The 19000-nt window shown below is 41.0% G+C and overlaps 1 protein-coding gene and 1 pseudogene across 4 annotated transcripts in view; one reads left to right on the top strand and one right to left on the bottom strand.

Moving 5' to 3' along the window:
- fhit (fragile histidine triad diadenosine triphosphatase) overlaps positions 1–19000 on the top strand; it is a 533753-nt gene that overhangs the window by 44657 nt on the left and 470096 nt on the right. For all 4 annotated transcript variants that reach the window (XM_050039363.1, XM_050039362.1, XM_050039365.1 and 1 more), the window contains one exon: positions 2225–2310. The gene's annotated coding sequence lies outside the window, so the exon portion shown is untranslated. The remainder of the gene's footprint in view (positions 1–2224; positions 2311–19000) is intronic.
- The window catches only part of LOC126385465 (peptidyl-prolyl cis-trans isomerase-like), a 109400-nt pseudogene that overhangs the window by 75317 nt on the left and 15083 nt on the right, over positions 1–19000 (bottom strand).

Below are 19000 nucleotides of genomic sequence, written 5' to 3'. Positions count from 1 at the left end.
TTGTTTAGTGGACTAACTTTGCACTTGAAGGTTGCCCGTTCACTTACGTTTTAACAGGTCTGACGCTACTATGCGTCCCGGCTGTATCTAGGCTAACGGCTAACATGCTAACTATTATTTTTATGTCACTAGTCACTTGAAACAAATTTAGGACGATAGGAGACAGGTTCAAATAAACCGAAATTTCCCTTTAACTTTGGAACACTACTGCCTATTTTGTATTCTAAAACTCTACAAAACACATGTATGTTTGTAAGATTACATTTTCACGTTGTGTTTATTTGCTTTCTGGTCTGTCTCTGACGCTGTCACACAACTGTCAACAATAACTTTTGTGTTGTGCGGTTTGAACATACAGTACCTACTTTAAAAATATAAGCCCTTTTTACACAGAGGTTGCACGAGACGGTTGCTATTAAGTCCCTCTATTACACCGCCTTTGCTTTTTTACAGAAACAAACAGTGACTGCATAATGCCGCCCCATTTGAAGATTTTAGATAGCATACTGGCTTTCCAGAGGCGTGCTGGACATGACATGTAACACAGCAATGTCGACATCTAGTGTGACATGTAACACGCATCAGCAGCGCCTTATAAACCATAAACAGCATAAAATGGCAATAACAATAATTTACTGTCCCTGATATGTGGTGGTTGGTCTCGTTTTCTGCTCGTAGGATAAGGACCTCATTGTCTCCCCAGGTTATGACATTTTCAGCGGCTGTTCTTCTTCTTTGAGTTAGCTGCCAACTGCAATCAGCTACTTTTTAAATCTCCCCACGTTGGGTCGCACACATAACATGGCATCAAAATGTCATACCTGTCCCACCCATGGTCCCGTCCTGCTGACTGTACCTTTTACACAGATGTCGATTCAGCACTATTACTTCCTCCATTGCCAGCTTAAAGGCAAGAAAACTCTCATATGAATACGAATACGAAAACTTTATTGTACAAATTGGAAATTTTCCTTTGGTTTCACCATAACACATGCCATACAGACATACATATGATAACATATAGGCTATGTGAAAGCAGAAATACAAAACACTATAAGAAGTCTTGGCAGTGCGCATTTATAAAAAATACAACTCACAAAATACGAGTCAGTAAGTCAGAACAAGTCACCCCTTCTGCAATTGTACCTTTTTATAAAGAGTGGCGAGGTGGAATAACTGTGCAACATTCCCACTGTGAACAGGCATTGCAAAAGGGGCTTCTATTAAGTTATGTGTGATATAGTATTGGATTTTACTTGTGCTCCATTCAGTCAAATCTATTTTTCTGACCCACCATCTTCGTAAGTCATTCTTTTTTACAAAGAGTACCAGTGCTCTTGTAGGGGAAATACCTTTTTGAGAATGTTTGCACTCGTTATAAAGTTTGGGGCACCACCCTCCTAATGATGGAAGCAACTAATAAAATTAATAACTCCATATTCATGTACAAGTTGATTAATGAACCCCAATTATATTTCTACAACTCCAAACACATAATATGGATAAAATATATAGTTTCACTTCCAACAGACATTTCAATTTGGTCACACAGAAACATTTGGTAAGAGAGTGGAGGGCGTGATTTCCCCGGGGCAATGCAAATGGTCAGGTTGTGGTTAAGAAAAGAAGCATTGTTTCACGACAACTAGTGGGTCGTTCATCACCGTGTTTTGCCCCAAGGCTGGATACTTTAAGATGGCATCTGAAACTTGAGGGATCCCAAGTGACTTTTTTACCTCCTTTTGGCTTAAGGATGGCTGAAAGAAGTTTTTGTCCAGTCGGGGTAATGCAGGGGTGAGTCCTAAACATTTGACCCCCCGGTGGTCTGGTGGGTCTTGTTCATTGGTAATACTGGTTCAAGGGAAGTCTAGAGAGGCTGTTCCTCTACACTCTACACCTTGACTCATGACATTTATTGTAATATAAAGAGGGTTAACATTCTGACACGTGTATGTGGGCGATATAACTCATTAGCAGAGCTACAGGTGTGACATACCTGTTGGGATCTGCCTGGGGGTGTCTCTGCTCTCTCTGTCAATAGTGTAGCTTCCTGCCAGAGCGCTGCTGCCACGCAGGCCTCATCCTTAATCAGTCAGCGTAACATCCTGGCTCACGACCCCCATATGTTTGATCACAATGTGACAGAGAAGTCTTATTAGTCCTCTGTACCCTACAGTAATTAAACTTGTCTTGTTATTTTCTATTCCCTCTGCCCCCCACCCAGCCTGAGCACCACTTCTTCCCAGCCGTTCCTCCATCCATTCCATAATTATCCATCTGCAAGGCCGTGGGAAGCCAGCAAGGTTGAAGGTAAGTGTATTTACTGCATAAAGGACAAAAAAAAAGTCTGAGCCATTGATTTGCCTTCCTTTCTTGTCTTTTATGGGATGTAAGAAAGTTGATTAAAGATAGAATAAACATTACATGTTGTTCTTGCATCCTTTCCTTCAGTGCAAACTGCTGCACACACTGCTGGTCTAATAATGTAGCTGACAGCGTTACTGTGTTCATGGTCAGGGCTGTTTCAAGACACTCTGGGGGCCCCAGGCAAGAGGCACCTTGGACCCCCCCCCCCCCCACTTATTGACGTATTCATACTTCAAAAACAGCATCAATAAGTGATTAACATACAGGGGATCAAAATAAAATAAATAAATGAAATAAAAATCAACCAGCCACCCTCCTCCCCTGACAAGTAAAGAACAGTCCCTAAAGTGAGGTGAGGTTTGTGGACCGTTACCTGCCACAAAGAGAGAAATGTTAACGGCTCGTTTCTCCTCTGACACATCACATACCTGTGTGCCGCCACGGCTCGGCTGTTCAGGTACTTTTGGGCAGTCATGAAATCAACAAAGAGGAAATTATTGAACTTGGGGCCGTGACACCTGTTCCACCCACAACCGGCAGGATTCGCCTTTAGTTTCTGCTGCTGGTTGAAATCTGTACTCGCACAGTGTGCTCCTGAATGATTTGTTTTGCTTGCGCAAAACTATTTTTAGTCGCAAATGCGAGTAAAATGCTTGCACCATAGAGCTCTGTGGAAAACAAATCACTGTAGCATATAAACAAATCTAACCTACAAGTAAAAAGAAATAAATAATAACTTTGACTGCTTAAAGATACTCAATAGCTCAGCTAATACCTGAAATGTCACTGGATACAAACCACCGCAGCAGCATATCAAGTGCCAGGTGGCCACCGGCGCCGTTATTGGATGGCGCATGGACACTCACCCTCTTGCAATTGGACTTTGAACTTATCCCACAGTAGTGGTACCGTGAGGTACCGTAGTACTACGGTACTCCAACAATGCTAGCGTGGGTGGCAACCAATCATGTGGGACATGGTCTCAATTTGCGTGACGCGTGAAAAGAGACAGAAATGCTGTGCGGCCCCGCACAATGCGGGGCGCCTGGTCACCCTTCTTCCACTGCCACTCACAAGCAGCAGCTAGTAGGGGGCCCCATTAGGGGGGATTCCAACATGTTGTCGTTGTTGCAGTGTCTATAGGGGTTCCATCATATTGTCATTGATATGGACCAATGTCAGCCGTCTCTGGGGGCCCCCTTCCAGCTCGGGGCCCTAGGCAATTGCCTAGTTTGCATGTCCGGTTGCGACAGCCCTGTTCATGGTGAAGTATTGTGCATACATAAAGCATTAGTAGGGCAGTACAGGAGGGGTATTCAGTAAACTCACAAGCTTCTGGCAGCACTGTGAAGTATCCTAACACAAAGGATACTGTGATGATCTGTCACTGGGAATGGTTTAATGTCCCTAATGCCAACATTATCAGTATAAGATGCAGTTTACGTTTTTTTTGCATTGCAGTTTTGAAATTATGTTTCTATTTACTAATGGAACTTGTGAGGGAATGGTGAGTGATTTTTTTTCTCCGTTTTGAAATATTGCTGTCACACTTGGGGTTTATTTTTTATTTATTTTTTTACCCCAATCCCACCGTGAGTCCTTTAATGTTGTGTACACACAGTTTCCAGTTTATTAAGTACAAGCAGCTCCAACTGAACAGTCTCATAGAATAGCCCTGCAGTGCTACCCTCACGAAGTTTAAGCTTCTGTTTAAACTGTTTACAAAGGTGTTGATTTCACTTCATGATCATTTTAGAGATGTAGTAGGTGTTGTATTACAGGCATATAGGTTTTTCATATTTAGTCTATAAATGGGGGAAAATGTATATTTCACTCTGGCCCACATTAAATTTTGTAAAACCAATTTTCTGTCAGTAAAATATGAGTGACTGCTGAAGGGAGGAAAGTAAAATAGCAGTGTTCATGCAGAAAACCCTGCCTGCAGGGGCAGAGCCAGGCGTTGTAAATATTCAGGGCTTAGCCCAAACCTGGTGGGGTCCGGAGACATGCTAACCTGGGGCGTTTTTTTTTTTGTTTGTTTGTTTTGTTTTTTTCATATTTAGGGCAACTTAATGCACTATTTTTTTTAGCCATTTCAGATAACAGAATGTCTGAAAATCTGTTTATCATTTGGGAAAAAAATATAAAATCATCCTGTAGAGCCTACTTCCTAATTTGTATCTAAAGTCCCTTTTTCATTGCATAATAAAACCCCCGCTAACATCTAGCTTTTTCATGTGATGAGAAAGGCTCCAGCTCCAATCGACATTGATGGAAGTACAACACCCAGTTGAATGTGCTAATTTTAGCCTCTTGAATGGCCAGATGCAATGACACACCACCATAAAATACCCTCCGTCTCCGCCTAAGCAGCGCTGAAACATCATTCCAAATTTGTCTGCAAGTCTGAAAGAGAGTCTGAATAAATATAAGAAATATAAAAAGAAGTAACCACTGTAACATTTTCACTGGCTGACTTGCTGCTTTCTACTGTTTACTGGCCTGTCTGTGACTTTGAGTGTGATACACCAAAAAAAACACACATAAAAAGCAGTCATCTGCTGCAGAGCCGTGGACACAGCTCTGGTCTACTGGCAAGGGGGAAGGACTCTGTTGCCTATTTTAAGTGGGTTTTCGCATGTTAAAAAAAACCTGCGTACACGCTCTAATTTTGGTGGAAAAGGGATGTAATTGTTATTCTGAAAATGTGGTCTTCAATAATTTGAATTTAATATTAGGCTTGGAACACCCTGGTAGCTCACTGGGTGGAGGGCATGCCATTGAGGCTGGGTCTTTGCCACAGCAGCCTGGGTTCAAGTCCAGCCTGGGCTCTTTGCTACATGTCATCCCCTCCTCCCCCAGCCTCTCCTATCTCTCTTGCTGTTAAATAATAAAAGAAGATCTAAATGATATTAGATTTCTTTATGGAATAGCATAAATTTTAGGCTTTTGAGAAAGAGATTTGGGTCTGGAGCCCCAAAAGCATCCCAGCTTCACTTTAATGGTTAGGGGAGTGGGCCAATTGTTACAAGGATTTTGGTGTATCAGCTTCTGGTATGTTGTGGGGAAAGAAATCAGTGGCTCATGGGACATAATTCTTGTTTCACATTCAAAGAAATAAAAAGTGTGTGTCCTTGTCGTACTTCAGTGATAAAATCATAGCACACTAGTGTGTGACAGCAGTAGAGTCAGTCATCTGATTAATGTGTATTTTAGCTGACTTTCATTCGGCACTGGAGTTGAGAGCAGCAAGCTGAATTGAGGGTGAAGGGGGTGTCCTGGTTGCCTGGTGGTTGGAGTGTGTGCCATGTGGCCACAGCATCCATGGTTCGACTCCCAGCTGAGGGACCTTTGTTGCGTGTTGTGCCTCCCTCTCTCCCTGTTTTTCCCTCTCTCTGTCTCTCTCTACACTGACTCTCATATAAAGGCAAAAAGCCACAAGCTTGCTATTTTTCACTGAAGCGAAGACATAAATCTTTTAAAAAGCTTCACAAATATATAATGAAAATGTGCTCAGACAGGATGAAATAGTGCATTTGTTGGGGACTTTGTTCAGCAGCAGATTAACAACATTGGAGGCTCTATTTCATATATCTATCAGCGGGATGCTGTATGTGGGACTGAGTTAAAATAAACTGCAGTGGGTGTGTTCATGGTAATAAAGGAACACGTCACCCAGTGCAACAGTGTGGCTCACTGATGCGTTTTTAATAGATTTTGGATAACAATGGAGCTCAATGGCACAGAGGAGAATACATCAGGTTTTAATACATTCAGTCGATCAATTTGTCACATGAAATCATGAGATACAATCCCAGTGAAACATAATCCTGCCAGTTTCTTCAATTTTGGATTTAAAAAGAGTGCCGTATGCGTACCATTCATGGTTGGTTTTAGTCTTTTTCACTAGATTTGTTGGCAATATGAAAAAGGAACATTGCCAGTATAAAAACTATATAATAAAAGCACATCAATATCAAAATGCAGAATGCCCCTTTCAAAATGTATTATATGGTTATATGCTTGCATAGTGTGCTACAGTGTTGTATAGAGTGGAGTGTAATATTGTGTTCACAACAGGTGTGAATAAAACAATTTGTGCAAGTGAATTACATGTAAAGTCAATGTAAAGACGTGAGTAGATGCGAATTCCTGCCGGGTGGCGCAATGGACACGATGCAAATTACACAAAATTCTCGAATTAAGTTACGCGAATGAAGCAAGTAGCATGATTTCGCGTCATACGCTAACAGTTGATAAATTTGAACTTAAGCGTCAATCCGTGCTGCGATTGACAATCAGCATTGAGATCTTCCGGGGACGTATGATGCTGCGGATGTACTGCTGCAAGATCCTTCATTGATTCAGCGATTTCACATGCATATGACGTGAGTTATTTGCACATATGAAGCAAATCAATACAAAATATTCTAGCAGTCAACGAAAATTTGCATCGCATTTGGTGTGAACGCAACATAAGTGTTAATCTGTTGTATCAGATATCTTAAAACCTGTTGAACCCAATTGGGGGACCTCTAGAGCTGCAAATAAAGGCCTGGTGTGTATCAATACACTGATCAGAAGAATATAGTGATGATGCCCATCAAAATTAACAGCAGAATCTCAGCTACAAGGCTGTAAAAAAACTTTTTACATGCCCCAAACTCAGTTTTAACATCAACTAAATAAACAACAACAACAACAACAACTAACTCCAACAACTCCAAACAGCACCGATATCCCGACCCACTCGGTAAATTTCAGGCTCTAACTCGACCGCATGTTATTCAAAACACACGCCAGTCATCTCAAATGAAAGCTGAGACTCCAAATCACTCTCCCTTTAACCATTACAGAGCTACAGCCCAAAGAACAACAACAACAGAAATCTATTTGCCAAAATATATTTGTAATATGGCTCTTACCTTATTAATTTCGCCGTAAAATGCGCATTCTGCTGTTGATTCACGCTCCGTTTGCGTACTACCGTTAGTTGTCCGTCATTCAAATGAATCCAGGTGGAAAAAAAGGTTCCGGGGGAACAAAAACAATGACCACTCACAGCAGCCGACATCTCCCCACAACGCGTTCTGCTAACTCTGATTGGCTTACAGTGCTGTCAATCTCTTTGGTAGGTATAGCATCATTCTATTGGCTCTAACGAATCAAACGAGGTGTCAATCAATCGGCCAAGCCGTCACAGAGATACAGGCCTCCAAAGCTCAGAATATAAACTCAGTTTCAAATGTAGTAGGTGTGTATTGGTCAGTTTGGAGTGGGAGAGGAAAAAAACGAAACGGACAGTTGTATGTGTATATCCTAAACANTTTTTTTTAGGCGAACCTCAAAATGTTTCATTTGTGCTCTGTGCCATCTTCATTTACTCTTCACATATAAGACATATACTGATATTTACACATCTTAACAAATCTCACAAGTGTTCCCTTTACCATGACACCAAAAGTATTCAAATAGACCTTGTGGTTGCAGAGATGTTTCATTTCATTATGGATATGCAATTTTCAAGCAGAGGCCTATAAAATAGGATCAGGGTTTTTAAAGGTACAAGGAGTAATGCCTGGCCACATGCTCACTGGTCTACTTTTGGGCCCATCCAATTTATAGTTGTCAGTTAAAAACAAACAAACAAACAAACAAACAAACAAAAAAAAAGTCAACAATTAATTAACAGCAGGGTCAATAATGGACCAAACTGTTGAAAGTCTAAAAGCCGGTCAAAATAGCACTACTATCTTCTAACCCTTCCACGTGGTTTCAGCCTGTAGTTTAGGTTATAGCTTGCTAAGCCTAGTTTTAGCAAGACCATGGTAGCAAAAAAAACCCAACAACAGCCACATCAAAACCAAAAAAATGATGCCATTTGGAATGTTTTTTCAGTATGGTTTGTGTGGTCATCAGTTGCACTAAAAATTACATTTTGCTACAAAGCCAATGATAGATGTTACACAGCAATCTAGAGGAAACATTGTGAGTTTAGCACAAGCGGTAACACCCAAGGCTGAAAAATGAGGCTCATGTGGAAGTGCCAAAAACTGCAGTTCATTGAACAGCCACTTGAGGCTGGCTTCGAAACAGAGTAATCCTTGGAGACCCTCATGCTACAATGCCTGACTTTAAAGCAAAATACAGCCTGGTACAAAAATGAATTTTGGTCTCAATAGCTAATTTTAACAGTCATCATAACTGTGCAGGGGGTGAATTTAATATAAATTACCTGTTTAGATCCAAAGTTATGCATATTCAAGGGCAGGGCCATTTGAGTGATAGGCTGTCTGCGAGATGTCGCTACAGTCTATGAGTCAGATCCACCCCTCGCTCCTCCTGCTATTTTGTCTCGTTGTGTTATTTTGTCTCTTTGAGGCACCCTTGCTTGTAGCAAAGCTGCTGCAGTGATGGAAAATAAGACACCACTGCACTTTTAAATGCCTCTTTTTACTTTAAAAACTCCGAGATCAGGGTGCTCAGTAGCTAACCTGTTAGCACCTCATATCCAAAGGCTATGTCCTTGCTGCAATGGCTATGGATTCGATTCCGACCTGCGGCCCTTTGCTGCATGTCTCAATCCCCCTGTTATGCTCAACCCCACTATTTCTAAGTGTGCAAATCACCACAGACTTGTGGATGAAACTAAATTGAAGAAATTAACCACAGTGCTTGCTAAATGGGTGGAAACTGACTGCAAACCTGCATTTTAAGTCCTGTCTGTGATTTGTTCTGACTTTATGTGAGAGATAGAGAAAAACTCAGCTAGCCACTAGGCTAATTTATGCAATATAAAAGGTCATAGGCTTATGCTAATAATGTTAGTATGTTGTATTTCTGTGGAAAACGTCTCTAGTATAAGACAATTAATATTTCAGTGAACCTTGTGAGCTTAATTTTGTAACATTATCTTTGTTAAATAGGCTATTGCTGTCATTCCTGGTTTTATTTGAGTAGAAGAAAACTCTGTTAGCTACTAGGCTAATTTTTCCAATCTAAAATACCATTGGCTTGTGCTAGTAACATTAGCATGTTGTTTTAGTGTGAAAATGTGAAAAAAAGTGTTTTGTCTATGAATCGTTGGTTATAATGAAGTCAGTTTGTGTACTTGTGTTTGAAATTGAGCCATGTTTAAGGTGTGTTTTGTGTGTTAACAGCACTTTAAAAAAAACACAACTAGTGTTTTAGAGGTATAACTGCTGAGTAAGACAGACACACATTTGCAGAAGTATATTATGTAATAAGGGGATGTCCTCAGGCTGACATGTTGTGACCAGTCATATGTCTTACTGCTGTAGGGTTAGTTTCAGGCATATAGGACCTATATGAATCGGGGAAAGCAACTAAACTGGAGTAACTGTACTTTCTCAAGTGAAACAGTATAATCCTAAAAAAAAACAAAAAACACAGAAAACACTGTTTTTCACAGAATGAGCACTTTGAAGTTGTCTGCTGTCTGAAGTCATGGTTTCAAGACCACACTGTTGTACCTAGGAAGCACTGATTTGAAATAATTAAATCTACAAGTCCAGATCATAAAGTAAATTTCTTTGCTCTAATTTGATTCCCAATGAAGACACTCTTGTAAGAATTGCGTCCCCTTGTTATTTGTACCGCTCTTTGGTTCACACACTCTCAGAGCAAGTCTCACCAGAGTGCATTTGGCACACATTGGATTACAATAAACAAAGGATCAGAATGGATTGGCTTTTATATGGCTGATACCAATTAAAGTAGATAATGAAAAAATATCACTGGCTTTGTTTGTGTAGTTATATAATAGCAAAATGTATCTTGCAAAGTATTTTTTTTTTTGCAGCAATCTTGTGAATGTAAGCAGTCAGTATAACGCATTTCCTGTACATGCTAGCAGGCCAGAGAATAAAATGTTTTCTTCCAGCCAGTATGGCAGCTACTACAGGGTGTGACGTTAGCTGCAGGACCTTAATTATGTGCCACTAAACGATTTAGTGAGTGAAATTGGAGGGAGATGTAAATGATCATCTCTAATAGTCATGTTAGGAAGCCTATTTGTGCTCTGTACTGTTCATGCCAGTTTGCTGTAATGGCGTATAATTTAAAATGATTCCGTCCCATATGCTGGCAAATACATAAACACACCTATGGCAGTGAAAGGTATCCGCGGTTACAGCAGTCTCTGTGCACTTTGCAGTTTGTATGAATGACTCATTTGGCTCGGTGTGCACCTTGTGTCAGTGCTGTTTTACAAAGCTCTGAATCTTCGTAACAACATGTAGCAGAGTTCTCTCCTGCATCTCTGTAAATACTTCATCTTCTGATAGTGTACCTTTATCACAGCTTCTCTGGCCTCTCTCTCTCCAGTAATCTCACCTCTAGTCTCTGACAGGGCCCATAGTTTTGCTGTGGTTTTATTTGCACAGGTTTTGAGATGTCTGTCTGTGAGTTTTCTGTGGAAAGTTTTCATTGGAGCTACTTTTACTGAAGAAATAGATATTTTGTGGATCTGTCCAAAGTTACAGGGACGCTGGTTCTGAAAAGTCATTTTTTTGTTGAATTTTCAATATGCCATTTTCTTTTAAAAAATTCCATTCACCTCCATTGTGTTAGGTTGGAGGCTGGAATCTCAGAGACTTGTTCTTTAAGGAAATGGTATGTCAGATTTGTAAATCTTACTTCACAAATGAAGTCCATCAGCCTTCAGACATAGTTTACAATACTTCATTTTCAAAAAGTTTATTGTGGTTGACAATTGATCAGTTGTTGATTAATTGAGCAATTATTGGCAGTTTTATATAATTGGCACCAGCCGACGCCTGCACTCATGAAGCTGTCGACAAAAAACATATCTGCAAGTGCTTCTGTTGGCAGCCTTGTAAGTGTGGCTCCTGTGGAACGAAGTTAGCGCTCCCATTCTTTGGGCAAACATCAGTGGGTTCTGTGAAACAATGGGAATCATGCCAATGCTGGATGTAATGTTACCTTAGAGCAAATGGTAAGACTTAAATTCCTAGCTTTCAAAGCTCAATATAGTTAATGGGCCCCTCTTGCTAACATATACAATGTTTACCATCTGTATAATTAAATTGATTCCATTCTTTTAGTGAGAAAATGTGATGAACATTAGTTGGGTATTACAATGGTAGCAGACTTTCAACCGGCTTAAGTAGCTTACAGGGCTCAAAAAACTATTATATGGACGTTCCCAGCCCATACTCCTAATCCCAACAAGTAAAACACTTACCTGATTTGTCATTGGGTAAGCTCGTTTTATACACAACTCTCTCTTCCATTGTTGTTGTAGCTGACTGGGGTCTCCTAGCTCTAGCATCCCATTTATGCCGGCGCTTGAGCAGTGACTTGCAGTTATTGTTAAAGTTTAACGGTGCTCGGCAGCATCAGGGGGAAATGTGACCGAAGAGGAACGAAAGTTAAAGAGTAACTAAACCCTAAAACCATTTTTTTCAGCTGATAATCATTGTTTCTGGTTGTATAGTACGGCCGGGTCCCACCGGGCACGTCAGCGACGCGACACGTCTGCAGCGCGAGTCCCCTAGCAGCTCACCCCCCTGTTAATCAGCGGCTCCACCGGCAACGGGAGCGGCGCGACAACCCCCGTCTGACGCGCGACAGCTCTCTATTTTACGCGGCTCTTCTATTTTTTTCGCGCTACGCTCCCCTACGCGACCCTCCAGCAGATAAAAACTACATGAAATAGTGTGCTAAACGAGCACAATGTGTTTTTAAATGAATAAACCATTATCAGAGGTGATATGTGATGATTTTTTTTCATGCATTTACCCATGTTTATCCGTGACATTGTGTAAATGTCCGTGGCGGACATTTGAAAGCGAGTAGATGACAAACAGTACAGTAAACTTGTAGATAACTCAAATATATGTAATAACTTAGGTGGAAAATGCTTTAACATTTCATGCAGCCTACATGCAGCCTCTCGGCTCGGCAAACGGTAAACAACCCCGCTGGCTTCTCTACGTGTTGCTTCCCTACGCAGTCAGTGGAGCCCAAATGAATGGAGCGGAGCGTGTGTTGTGTTCAGGCGTTGTCAGGTAAATAACAAATTCCGGCACTTGAATAGGCCATAGCACAACACAGCAGCATGTCAAGTTGGCTGAACCTGAGCAAAATACCATGAAATACCGTGAAACCGATATGATTTTTTCTTAAACCGTGATATGAAAATTTTGTCATACCGCCCAGCCCTAGTGTGGAGGAGAGGGACCAGGTAAAGAGGCCTGACCTCCGGGGAAGCCCTCTCTCCTCTCCCCGCAGCGAGGGGCAATCTTCACTCCGCCCCCTTCCTCAGCTGCTCGCCTGTCCCCCTGGTGTGCGTTTATTTTGGAGGACACTGCATGTAAATGATAAATTTCCTGTGACAACAGTAGTGTATCTTGAAAGAAGACAATGCATGTAACAGGTATAACTTGACACAGTGTCCCAGACCCAACAACAACCAACACATCCAGGGCACCTTACATGTCATGTCTTAACAAGGAAAATCCATGATCAAACGTTATGTGACGAGGTCAGAATCAGAGGGTGTTAGACTGACTTGTGTGCTAATCTGCTAATCTGTTGTTTTAACCTCAGCAAAAGTTGCTAACACCGTACAGCTGAAAGTTTCCAGACAGAAGTCATGCTTGTGACTTTTGGTTCTGTATTACATGCACCAGTCTATGGTAAGCAAGTGTAACTGTGGAGTCTTTTAGTTGCAGTGGCTGTCCACACGGCAAAGCAATGATTTGAAACAATGTTTTTCCTTTGCATTTTCAAAACTATGCTCCAAGTTATAGCCTACAACTAAACAAGATTTTTACCAAAGCAATAACCCTAGAAGTGCAAAACAGTGAACATAAGCTTTGAGTGATAGACAGTTGCTGAGTTGCTCAAACCTGTCCCTTTCCCTCCCTCTCATGTCCTAATTTGTCGCAGTCAGAAATAGTCATCTTATCTAGTCTTTTTTTTTTTTTTTAAAAGATATTTTTGGGGGGCATTTTTTGCCTTTAATGGACAGGACAGTTGGGTGTGAAGGGGGGAGAGAGAGAGGGGACGACTTGCAGCAAAGGGCCACAGGCTGGACTCGAACCCGAGCCGCTGCGGCAACAGCCTTGTACATGGGGCGCCTGCTCTACCACTAAGCCACCGACACCCCATCTTATCTAGTCTATATGTAAATGCTGAAGTTCAGTAAAAAAAATTTAGTGAACTTAACAGTTTAGTTAGATTACCTTTGTGATGTTAATTATCAATACTTTTTTTTGTATACTTAAATTAAGTACAATGTAGACAATGTGCAGAACTACTTAAGCCAACAGACAATGCAGACAATAACAGTGTTAAATAAGTGTTGTTTCAATTTAGCAATTTTGTGTCTCATATGTTACTGTTATTAAATAGTTTCATTTTATCAGGTGCAAAAAAACAGTAATAATAATAAAAAAAAATAAAAAGAATAATAATAAAAAAAACATGGTATATGCATAAGAAATCAGCCATCAGCCACCCTGCCCTCTAAACACTAGCATCAGCATTTGCCATTGAAAAACCCATATCGGGAATTACTACTTTTTTTAACTCTGCTGTTTCCTCCTGTGTAAGGGATGTTATAATAAATGTAAAGTGTTCTGAAGTTATCTCTGTGGACTTTTCATGTTCTATGCCATGAATAGAGCAGGGAAGGCAGGGAAAAATGGAGTTGTACACACTATTAGTAGCCTGCAGCCCTTGGAGGAGATGCTCTATTATGTGGACATCCTCCATCCAGGATGTAGAGAAGAGACTTTTATGAAGAAGCAAATAAAGAGGGAACACTTGATGAATAAGCACTGTAGTCGGCCAGTTCTTTTTTATGTGATCAAGGCATTTTGATGGAAGTAAATGTAAATCAATAATTATCTGCTGTTAATACTACGTATTGTAACACAAAAAAGCACTGCACAGAGCACTACATTCACATAGCTTGTCATTCAAGGCTTATACGGTAGTACGGTGTTTCTGTATGTAAGTAGATCTATCAGGCATGGTTAACTGACACTTCGGTAAATCTTAATAGTTTCATTTAACAGCATATTGCAGCTTTATCTAGGGCTGTTTCTTTTATATTTACCATATCAGATATATTTCTGTTGTGGCCATAGTTGGCTAGGGGTGGCTTGATTTGCATAGTAATGTATCCAGTGGGGGGTCATTACAATCTATTTTACCCTCACAGTGTATGTCCTGTCCATAGGATCTTCAAATACCAGGGAAAAGGTTTATTGGCTGTCAGAGGTGGTAATGCACTCATCAAAGCTAACCACATCAGCAGAGTATACGTAACACACTTACATTGTGCAGAATACATAGAGTCAATGCAGCCATTAGGCATGGCATGGCAAAAAAATTCAGGCCTTAAATGATGCAGCAGCATATGGCACTGGTCCATATTATAATAATCATACAATAACAACCCATTCTCATTACTAGGCTGTCTAGTATGGCAGCTTGATCAGTGGCTGTCACGGTTTGATTTAATGCTCAAGGCATCCTTTAGCATCGGTATAAGACATTCTGGGCTTCTCACTGACCACATTGTAAACCCATCTGCAGCAATGGTGTCATAGAAAAAGTAAGAACGTTTGAGTCGAACAAACAGGACTTCGATGTAGGAGACCGCTGTTCGCTTCCCGTGTGAATTCTTCATGGGGACATAGGTCTCATAGTCATGTCACATGACATACTTGTTAACTTACCTATGTTACTTTAACCCAAACCATGATGTTTTTGTCTCCGCCTAATCAAGTATTTTTGGTGTTTATTTTGATAAGACACTGTAACAAGCTGAAATTCACACGCCATCCCTGTGCATCCAAAACCGGCGCTAGAGATGTACCTAGAACTTAGTAGTTCAAAGCGTAGGTTGCCGAGAGAGACCAAGCTGCCGAGAGAGAATGTGTTTAACATAATTGTTATTTTTGTTCTTTTGTCAAATCTTGAAGACAAATAAAGTCTAGTAGTAAAAAGAGGTAGTCATATACAACTGTTATTATTTCTCCAAGCTCAAAGTGGATTGTCTTAAGTAGGTTTTACTGAGAGCAGTGCTCTCATTCATTCATCATTCACATTCAACCATTTGCTCACATCTACACCTGAAAGCTGCCACAGTAAAACCCAGTGTGATCTGCCAGCCACTCACCAGCAGTTGGAGATTAGGGATCTTGCTCGTGGGCACCTCACACCTCTCTCCCACCAAATAAGCTCTGGTTCATGAACCAGTTCTGCTCAGAATGTTTGGAACCTTGGTGCTACCTAGCATACCAGCCTGAGTTTCCACCCGTTTAAGGTTTAAGCCGAACCATTGTAATCAAGGATGCATCACCAAGAGAAGGTGTTGCACAGTGCACAACAGAAGTAAACTGTAGCAAGATGGTGAATCGCAAAGATAACCTGAGAGCTTTTGTTTGTACTGTTATAATAGATTTTTGTTTTTATTTAAAAAACAACAACAACAAAAAAAAAAAAAACAAGAAATGACAAACTATGTAGTGATGACCTGATATGACTGACCAAATCTGTGTATGTGAGGAGAATCAAATGTCCCAAAAAATGGTCATCTAAGTAACAGGAAACAGCAGCTTAAGTGACAGGAAGCACCTTGAATGAGTGTATGGGAAAGCTTGTAGGAGTGTCACATATTTGTGAACTGATACTGCTTGTTTGTCAGACAATATACATTGTCGTGACGTACCAAATCTGTAGTTTTCTCGTGACATTAAAAGACCCTCAAATGTACAACTCTATGTCTGAGCCTCTCTTATGTTAAGTCTCATTTATGCTACAACAACTATTAATGAGAGCATAGGGCCCTCTTTACCAGCCTTGACAATGTTGTGTCAGTTGGTTTTGTTTTCACCTTGCGTTAATGTGTGTGTCTTCATTAGCAAATGTGATTCTGGTGACACCAATTGTAGCGTGAACTACCAAAGAAACTGTTTTGAGTATTTTACCAGGTGTTTATATGTCTATTTTTCTGTCTGTGGATAGATTTTGTCAATGCGATAACATCACAACTATGGAATACAGAGTCACAAAACCCAAAACCCAGACACATCATTAGTGATGTAACCTAGTGTCATCGGGTGTTTTGGGTCTATCAACATCACACACCCTCGCCCAGGTGACCCAGCCAGGGTTGATCAGATCCTGGCCTGTGTCTAGGTAGCTTGTGTGGTCTATAGATCACCCCTTTTGATCCACAGCCCTCTCAGCAGCATCAGCGATGTTCCTGATGGCTCTCTTGCTGTGCAGTCCTCTGACCTACCAGCAACTTAATGGGCTTATAGAGCGACTGGCCAGCAAATCCTCGGCAGCCAACTTCAGTGGGGTAGCATCGGGTCTTCCATCCCTTGTTTTGGCATTCCACTGCGAACTCCTCATACCTAGCCTTCTTCCTCTCAAACACCTCTCCAATCTAGTCTTCCCAGGGCACAGTCAATTGCAGCAGGACCACCTGCCTTGATGATTCTGACATGAGAACCGTGTCAGGCCTTAGCATGGTCACAGCTATGGTGTCTGGAAATTTGGGCTGGGCTGTCGACCTTCAGGTGCCAGTCCAGGGCTGTTGACAGAAGTCCCCCTATGGGTTTGTGTGCCATTGTGGCTTGTCTCCGGCTTTAACAAAAGCAATAGAAAAGAAAAGAATAAGGCTGCATTTGTACCAAATTTTGCATTGTTGTGAGTAGGTGCAGAGTGGGAGCGTAACTTAAATGCTGCATTTTTTTTTTCAGCAACTAAGTGTTTGTCTTTGTTAAGTTTGTTTATGTTGGCTTAAAAGCCCTGTAGAATTCCTTAAGATAATCATTACTGTAGTATCTTCACTACAAAAGACATGCATACACACAAGCAAATCGAGTGCTCACCTTTGTAGGATATTACACATGAGCTGTTAATACATGTGCCCACTTTGTTATTTCTTTTACTCACTGTAATGTTTAATGTTAGAAAGCGACGTAACTTGTTTCTGTGGACTGCGGCTTCTTAACGGTGTGACCCCTGCTTTAGTGATTGGCCACCGCAGCGTGACGCCGGATTGCATCTCTCCAAAAGTTGAATTTGTATCTTTTTTGTTTTTGCCACTGGCCCATGTGTTGTTTTTTTGTTTGTTTGTTTTGGGGGTTTTTTTGGTTCCATTCTAAGGTGCCACCACCACAGCCTAGATCCACTGCCCTCATCAAATAAATTGGTAGGAGTGTGTTACAGTTCATACTTAAGGTTGAGGAAAACCTGCTACCCTTTAGTTCCAGCTGGAAACAAACTTGTCGGGTTCTGAACTAATTTATTTTGGTTCAAAATGCTCCAAACAGCTTGAAATTAGGTGTGCAAACCAGAACAAAACCTGTTCCACGTTGGTGGAAAAGGGGTATCAGTTTAAGTGACGGAGCCCAGTTGTTCTAGTAGCACCCCTCTTGAGCTCCCTCCCACCACGGTCTAATTGAAACCTATCCTCTTTTAAGTGATACTTCTTCAAAATTGTAGTAGTCTCTAGGTCACTGAAGATGGCTTATAATGATTTATTTGAAAAAGTACGAGCCCTGTAGGAGTCTTTTGAGTTAAGAGACATTTAAAAAAAAAAAAAAAAAAAAAAAAACACACTCTTCCCTTTCTCTGCACTGTGGTCCTGTCACATGCTGATCCTAATCTTGGGGGTAACACTACAGCTCTTGTTGAATTCCAATCATCTTCTTAGGAGTGCAGTTTTCTTATGCAGTCCTGGTGGACTTCTCCCTCCCTCTCTCCCCCCCTCCTCCCCTCTCCTCCCAGAGCACAGCAGTATCCAGTCAGCAGCTGTTTGATTAGAGCTGCCCTCCTCTGCGTCTCTGTGCTGCTATCTAACTTCTCTCTACGTTCTGTTTGTGTTGGCTGGTAACGCCACACATCTGGTTGTTAGTTTTTCAGGGTTTTTTTTTTCAGTTACATCGGGGCCACTAACCCTTAGGATCTGAGTGCCGCTTTCTCTTTATTATTCATTTCATTCACGTTGCTGTTTAGCCGAGAGGCAGAACGAGGCCCTTCAAAAGCAGCCCAGTATAACCCACTATTTTGTCAGCACTTAATTGCATTGGTACATTTGGAGTGCCAGCAACATGTTTAATGCAAGAAGCTGAACAGGTGTAATTACTGTTCATTTGATGAGTTGTAAGATGATAAGCGTTTTAATGTGTTAATGTACTTCAGAGGAAACCAACTAGCATTAGCATTTTTACCACAGGCATCACTGCCACCGCCATCCCACGTCATCATTATCATCATCATCATCATTGTTGTTATCATCTGTATCATCACTGTTCCTACTTAAATGTATTTTTTGCTCTTGGACACACTGCAATGGTCCTAACACCACCAATCAAATCTATTTACACAACAGAGCTCATTTAACAATCTCAGCATGTGTTAAAGCCAATATTTATTGCTCTATCTGAGTTGTTTCTAAAGAATTACCTGAAATTTTGCATTTAGTAATATCCTTGGAAGTTTTGCTATGACTGTATCTGTTTGAGTTAAAGTTTTTTATTTAAAGTGAAAATAATCTAGGTAATGCATGGTTCTCAGCCCAATTATGAGAAGAAAATGTTGGCATAGGATCAGCATGTGA

Source organism: Epinephelus moara, chromosome 24 (genome assembly GCF_006386435.1).
Source record: "Epinephelus moara isolate mb chromosome 24, YSFRI_EMoa_1.0, whole genome shotgun sequence".
Lineage (NCBI taxonomy): Eukaryota > Metazoa > Chordata > Actinopteri > Perciformes > Serranidae > Epinephelus > Epinephelus moara.
The sequence above is the reverse complement of the archived record's forward strand: the minus strand, read 5'-3'. Positions and strand labels throughout refer to the sequence as shown.